Genomic DNA, 6,952 nt, shown 5'->3' with positions numbered 1-6,952 from the left:
TGATCATTTTGAAGCGACAGCTTTACTACGAGACCTCGTGCTTTGATCGCCACGTGCTTTGATCTTGCATTGTAAGGTCGTCACGTGAGGTGTCAGTATCCCCGGTGGTTATCATGACATCGCTGAATTACTAGTGGCTCTGTTTTTAGCGTGATTGAGATTTTTAAAGTGGATTATACAAGTTTGTGTGCGTATATTCAAAATTGACAATTTCACAATAGGGAGACGACTGACATCGCTTGACTATGCACGACACCAAAATGCTAACAAATGATATTCATCGAGCTGTTGTGCTTTCCAATCCTCAAAGAAGAGACTACAAGGAAGTTTGAATGCTTACCGGTACCACTTACTTAATGCTTACTGGTACCACTGAGGCAGATTAGAAGCTTAGAAGTTGTCGTGTGAATTTGAAGGTGCACACGCCACTCGCAATTCGAAAAATTTGTACCTTGTAGATTTTTGTGCCTGAAATTGCGGTGGGCGTACATCAATGCTGTTTTAAATAATATTTGATGCATTCGCTAGCTGGCAAAAAAATTTGCCTATTTCCAAAATAATGGGTGTTATGCTACAAGGGGTGCACTCAAGAAAATGCTGCTCTTTTGGAATATACACTTGTGTATAAATGGCCTTAGAAGTTCAATGTGCATGTTGGCTCGGAGTGGTATGTGCACTTTAGTAGTTTCATAGAATGCTTTGTATTGAAGAAAAGTACCGACGGGAATGTTTGCATCTTTCTATTTTGAGCTGTATACATGACACTCACTGGTTGCGCTTCAGAACAATTGCGACCAATGTGTGCAGGCGCGGCGGTGGTGGTACACATAACTGAACTTGAACAGTTAGGCCAACGCAATTAAATGTTATGGTAAATCTATAAAGACTGTACTATAGCTCTGTTTCCAGCACGTTGGGCCGCTTAGGGCAGTGATGTTTTTAAAAAAATATTTGCTCGGACCTTTACGAGTTGTTTCGTGGGAGTGGTTTATGTGGCTTTGGTTGGAGCATCCTTCTTCGTATTTTCAACAACTAACAAGCGCATAATTTTTCTTAAACTTTCGTTTTACCCTCATTATTAACCATCATTATAAACATTATAACCATTATAACATTATAACCATCATTATCATTGTTATTATAAACCAACATTATTAACAAAAAACCTTTACTAAATTGGTTAACTTATTTCCTTGAAGGCTGTAACGCCGCTCTGGTGGACCTTTCTGAAGTTCAGCTTGCTATGTCATGTGGGTAAAAGTATGGCCCTGTCTGGCGAGTGATTTGCAGCAACTCTTTCTAGTTACCGCCGCAGTTAATGCTACTGAAAAGCAAGACGAGCTCCGGCATAGGCGGCTTATAGTGCAATGTGGTCGCTTTGGCAGGTAGTGTTGCATTAGTTGTCTGTGCATGAATATCAAGTTGTAAAAATAGTCCAAATAATTTTCGCAATAAAAATTTTTTGCTCAAAATATCTGTCCTTTAAGCCATAGGTTAGCCATTGTTTTTTACTCGTTGCATGTGTTTCAGGCAATCTTTTAAGTTACCGCTGTTTTTGGTAATGAAATTCAATGAGGGTTCTTTGCAAAACTTCACTGCGCACGGAAGCTGCTTGCATGCCTTTCACAGCGCGATTTCTGTCTGCGTGCGTACAATGCGTGCGGCAGGAAATACCTGTTTTTAAAACATTAATATGCGGAAATGTAAAGACGGTAGTTCGTGCCAAGAGAAAAAGGTTAGCACTAAGACATCATCAGTGTAAACGTCCTCGTCCGTTCTTAACACTTAGGCACCTCCTTTGCACTCCCATGTCCTCCGAGAACAGGCATCTTGTGTTGGAAAGGTTTATAAAATGGTAGCTATAACTGCGTCTTAAGCGCAGTTCGTCCTTTATTCAGAGCTGGTGCATTTGTCATCCAATGCATACGCATTTAATTGCGCATTACGTACGCATTTTATTACACATTTGACTGCATTTCATGCAGTGTTCGCACCTGCAGTGAGCCCGGTTATGTGACCGAGTCTGTGATAGCTTACGTGCACCTGAAGTGAGCAAAGGCATTCCTTCCCATCAAGCAAGAAGGTACGGTTTTAAAGTGACTCGCTCACAATGCTTGTTGAGAGAGCGAATAAAATGTGTTGAATTTTCAGCCTCTGTCTGGGGCTTCTCTGTACTGTGGCCATCTAGTAGGCCTTGCCAAAAACCTTACGGACGTGTTGGACGAACACCTGAAGAGTAGGAATGCAGGGTTTGGTTTGGGCAGCGAGCCAGTTATTGAGGGAGGTAGGATGAATGGTTGGGTGTATTGTGCAGGCTTATTTGTGTGGGATTCATTGAATATGGGGCATTCTGTCTGAATATGCGTGAAAGATGGGATGGCCTCGTAGTATGGAAAATTTAAGAAAAACTCGAGGGTGCAAAAAAGCGATATTAATGTTTAGTGCCCGTGAACTTTTAATCGTGCAATTAAATTGACGCCCACTGCAATTTTACTGGATGCATCGCATCCCAAAATCGAAGCGAGCTTTGGGGAATGCTTACCCAGAAATTCTGTATAAGCGCACTTTTCAATGTGAGGTGGATTATGAACGCAATTTTTCGACTAACGATCAATATATCTGCACATGTTTCCCATTGGCTTTTAATAAGTTTTAACTACTCGATACAATTGATGGACAAGGATTAAAATAGATTTTGCTAGCATCCGAAGTATGTACCATTAACTTAAAAATTTGCGCAATAAAAACGAGGACACTTTTTCACTCTAGCCTATCAAATAAAAATGTCTAAGGATCCCGGACTTCAGAAAATGGCGCGGAATCCTGCACGTCATATTTTCAGTACTGCGAAGCTCAAGTAACCTTACCTCCTGGATAAGGCGTAATTGATCAGGTGTTGCAATTAGTCATTAACATTTTACCTTTCAGAATAATTTAAGTCTGCCATTGTGAACAACGTGTTTTAGCAGCGGTCCACAGGTGTGCCAACACAATAGGCTACGACTTTTGGCATGGACGCACGCAAAATTTATTCCTTGCTCTAAAGCTTTATTCTTATTATCCAGGTATAGTATATGATGGACAGAAAATACCAAAGAAAATAGGTAGGAAACTATAGAGATGCGAACAGCGCTGTTGTGATAAAACATTCTGGGGCTCTTGTAGGAAACCGCAACAATTAATGGTGACCAGGTATGAAATGGGACTAGATATGGAATGCAAAGCCTTCATAATAATTCCTGCGAACCTCGGCACCACAGTCATCCGATGGTCATGAACAACGCCTTGTACATCATTGTTATAATGAGCCGTAATAGTTTGATTTAGGAATGGCACGTTATTATGAGCTGTACGGTCTCGTTTTGGCCAGTGTGTAGAGGCAAAACGTGAGATTTTAAACATTAAGATTTGCTATGTGCTTGTCTTCTCGTATTTGTGAGCATTATACTAGCATTCTGGGAAACAATTTAGCCTTTTTGGTAGTTGTGAATAATGAAATGGTGTCAATATGTAAACTTGTGCCACTTTTTGCCCCACCCCAATGTTTCCTTCATACTGCAATTGGAGTGGTGCAGCTTTTGTCCCTTCTTAAAAAAAACAAACCTGTACCCTGCGAGTAGCAGGGCTATTTTTATGGTGGGTGGCTTAAAAATTACTCCACATTGAGAAGCAAAGGGTATGAGTGGGAACGGGTGCGTCATTTTTATTTTGAAGCGTATGGCTTACATAAGATGCATATATAATCCACAATGCAGTGCTTTCAAATGTCTTCACGAACATGAATAACCGAACATGAATAATCCAATCTATGTTGCTCTTCGTGGCATTGCACAAGACCTGCACTTTACTGTCGTCCACTCTGCTACCCTCTGCCATCGTTACAATTTTTAATTTTTCCGGAAAGCTTGTCGTATGAGTTTTATCAGGAATAATTGCTCTTAAATTTCATCGTCAGGGAGCAATTGTTAGTATGAGCTCTTGTCAAGCTAATAATAGCTGGTGTGGCGAGCAGAGTGTTGTATGTGCATGTTGGTCCTGCTTCGAAGGTAAATGCAATGAACAATTTGTCTGTCCCTTTTCTATCTGTCTACCATCATTTCCCTGCCATGCTATATTGAGTCTTAGTGAACCTTGCAAGAACGCTCGCGGTGAACCTGTACAGTAGTCTCTCACGGTCCCCCCCCTGCAAACTGGCATTGGCAGAGCTACAGCGGAGATATCTGCCGCGCGGCACTGTGCGCCCACTGAATGCATCGTTGAACCGCACAAGCAAGAACCGGAGAATGTGTTTAGCTGGTGGCTCTCTGAGGGCAACACGCGTGCTATATTTTTCGGCAATCTCCTCTAGTAGTGCGCATGGAATCGAATAATACATGTCTTCAATAGTAAGGAAACACATTCGCACAGGGAGCTCTTCGCTCTAACAGGTACAGTGACAGTTAACATGCATCGCCGCTGTTTTCTGGCACGATGACACACGAGCAACAATGGAGTCCAGGATAGTTCTACGAAGCTTGGTTGATTCCTTCCTGTGCGCTGTTTAGCGGTCTAAAACGTCAGCTTGCGGGATCCGTGCATGAGCGAAGGCGCAAGTTGATGGGCTGAAATTTTATGCCGACGGGAGCCATATGTGACACCAGCCGGCTGGAAAACACATACTCCCAGTTTTTTAAGAAGCCTGACACTATGCGTATTCAGCAGGGTCGTATGATCATGTGTTCAGTTCTTTGGTTTACAGATTTGTCTTGTAAGAAGCGTCGACATTCCATTCCCGTGCAGTTCAAACATGTAGGCGTATACGTAGGAGGAAAATTGTAGCCTTTCTTTGTCGATAACAATAGCTCTCGCTTTCATGCGCGATCTTTGACGCAATGTCAAGTCCTTGCTACGTACGCTTGCTCAACGGTTGTATCTCGTAGAATCCGGCAGCCCATTCCACAAAGGGTCCGGCGAGCTTTTTCTTACGACCGCTTCTCTTGTGTTTTTCTTGCACGATACGGGGGCACAGTTCATCCCGTTTGAACAGCTCTCGAGACACCGTAAACTTTGTAATTGCCCGTGAACCTGTTGGGTTGTGCGAAACCTTTTATGTTATGGATAAAGCATCACCGCCAGTTTTTCGTTAGTTTCAGCCCTTTGTCGTGCTTCGCAGCAGTGTTTCGACCACTGCCTCCATGATCTCACAGGAGAAGCCGACATATATGAGACTGCACTGAGTAGTATTGCATCACTATTCAGTGCACTCGAAAATAGTTAAACGTGGTATTAGCACTCTGAGCCTTCGGTGTGCTGTCCTGATTTGTCTTCAAGATTACAGACATTTGGGATCGTGATGGCGGAGGCTGAAACAGCAACGATAAGTAAAAAGAGCGACAAAGAAATTAAACGAAAATGAAACTGGTTGTATTTGCCCTATGTGCATAAATTGTCACATAACTGGAAGAATGGTAAATACATAGAGGAATTCCTCAAAGATGACTAGATCTGTAAAAAAGGTGTGGGCCCGCCTATTTTTTACGAAGAAAGAAGCTGAGTGCTGCATTAGCAATGCTTGTTTTTGTGGTTTGCATGCGTGAGGGAGGAATCAATGCCATGTGTGCAAAATGGAACCTGTTTTGTTTGCCGCACGTGCTCTTTAATTTTTCCTCAAATTTTCATAATGAATTTACCTGAAATCAAATTGTCCTGTATCGTGTCTTTTGTACTTCTGCTGTCCTCAAATAGGGCCCAAACTGACTTCAAAACTTCGAAAGCAATCGCCACCATAAAAAAAACCAGACAGTTAGAATACTGATTGGTACCACTTACTTAATGCTTACTTCAGAATGCTTACTGGTACCACTGAGACAAGTTAGAAAGTGCAGTGTTCAGATACTAATATGTCTCAAATTAACACGGAAGTGGTCGTCAAATTTTTTTCGAAGGTGCACAGGCTAGTAGCAATTCGAAAAATTGTACCTTCTACATCTTTGTCCACGATTTTGCGGATGAGGTACTTCAATGCTGTCTTGAAGACTATTTGGTGCGTTTGCTAGCTCGAAAAAAATTGCTTATTTCCACAATCACGGTTGTTATGCTACATGGGGTGCACTTGAGAAAAAGCTGCTCTTTCGGAAAATACACTTGAGTACAAATAAGGATATTGACTCTGAGCAGTATGTGCACTTTAGTGGCTTCATAGAATGCTTTGTATTGAAGAAAAGAAGCTGAGGGCCCATTTTTACCTTTGTTTTTTGCTCGGGTTTTTTCGAGTTTGGTGAAAAAATGGTGTGTGTGGCCTTGGTTGGAGCAACCCTTCTTCATATTTTCAGCAACTAACAAATGCACATTTTTTCTTAAATTCTAGGTTTACCCTCATTAATAACAACAAATCCTTATTAAATTGATTAACTTATTTCCTTGCATGCCCAAGCACTGCACTAGTGGACTCTCCTGAAGCTGAACGCGGTTTGTCAATTTAGTAAAAGTTATGGCCCGGTCTGGTTAGGGATTTGCAGCACCTCTTTCTAGTTACTGCCATGGTGAATGTGGCTGAAAATCAAAATGAGCTCCGGAACAGGCGGCTACTTTGCAGTGCAACGTTGTCGCTTTGACAAGCAGTGCTGCATTAGTTGTGTGTGTGTGTGGATATCAGCTTGAAAAAACAATAAAATAATTTTCGGACTCAAACTTTCTTGCTCAAAATATCTCAGTCCTCTAAATCATAGGTTAGCTATGGTTTTTTGCCCGTTCCCTGTGTTACAGGCAATCTTTCCAGTTAACAGTTAACCACTGTTTTTGGTAAATAAATTCAATTAGGGCTCTTCTATGACAAACTTCATCGTGAACGGAAGCCGCTTGCATGCCTTTCACAGCGTGATTTCTGTCTGCGTAAGTCCAACGTATGTGGCAGCAATGACCTGTTGTTAAAACATGAATATGCGGAACTGTAAAGACGGAAGTGCGTGCCAAG

The sequence above is a fragment of the Amblyomma americanum genome, chromosome 3 (genome assembly GCF_052857255.1).
Source record: "Amblyomma americanum isolate KBUSLIRL-KWMA chromosome 3, ASM5285725v1, whole genome shotgun sequence".
Classification (NCBI taxonomy): domain Eukaryota; kingdom Metazoa; phylum Arthropoda; class Arachnida; order Ixodida; family Ixodidae; genus Amblyomma; species Amblyomma americanum.
This window is presented reverse-complemented; position numbering follows the sequence as displayed.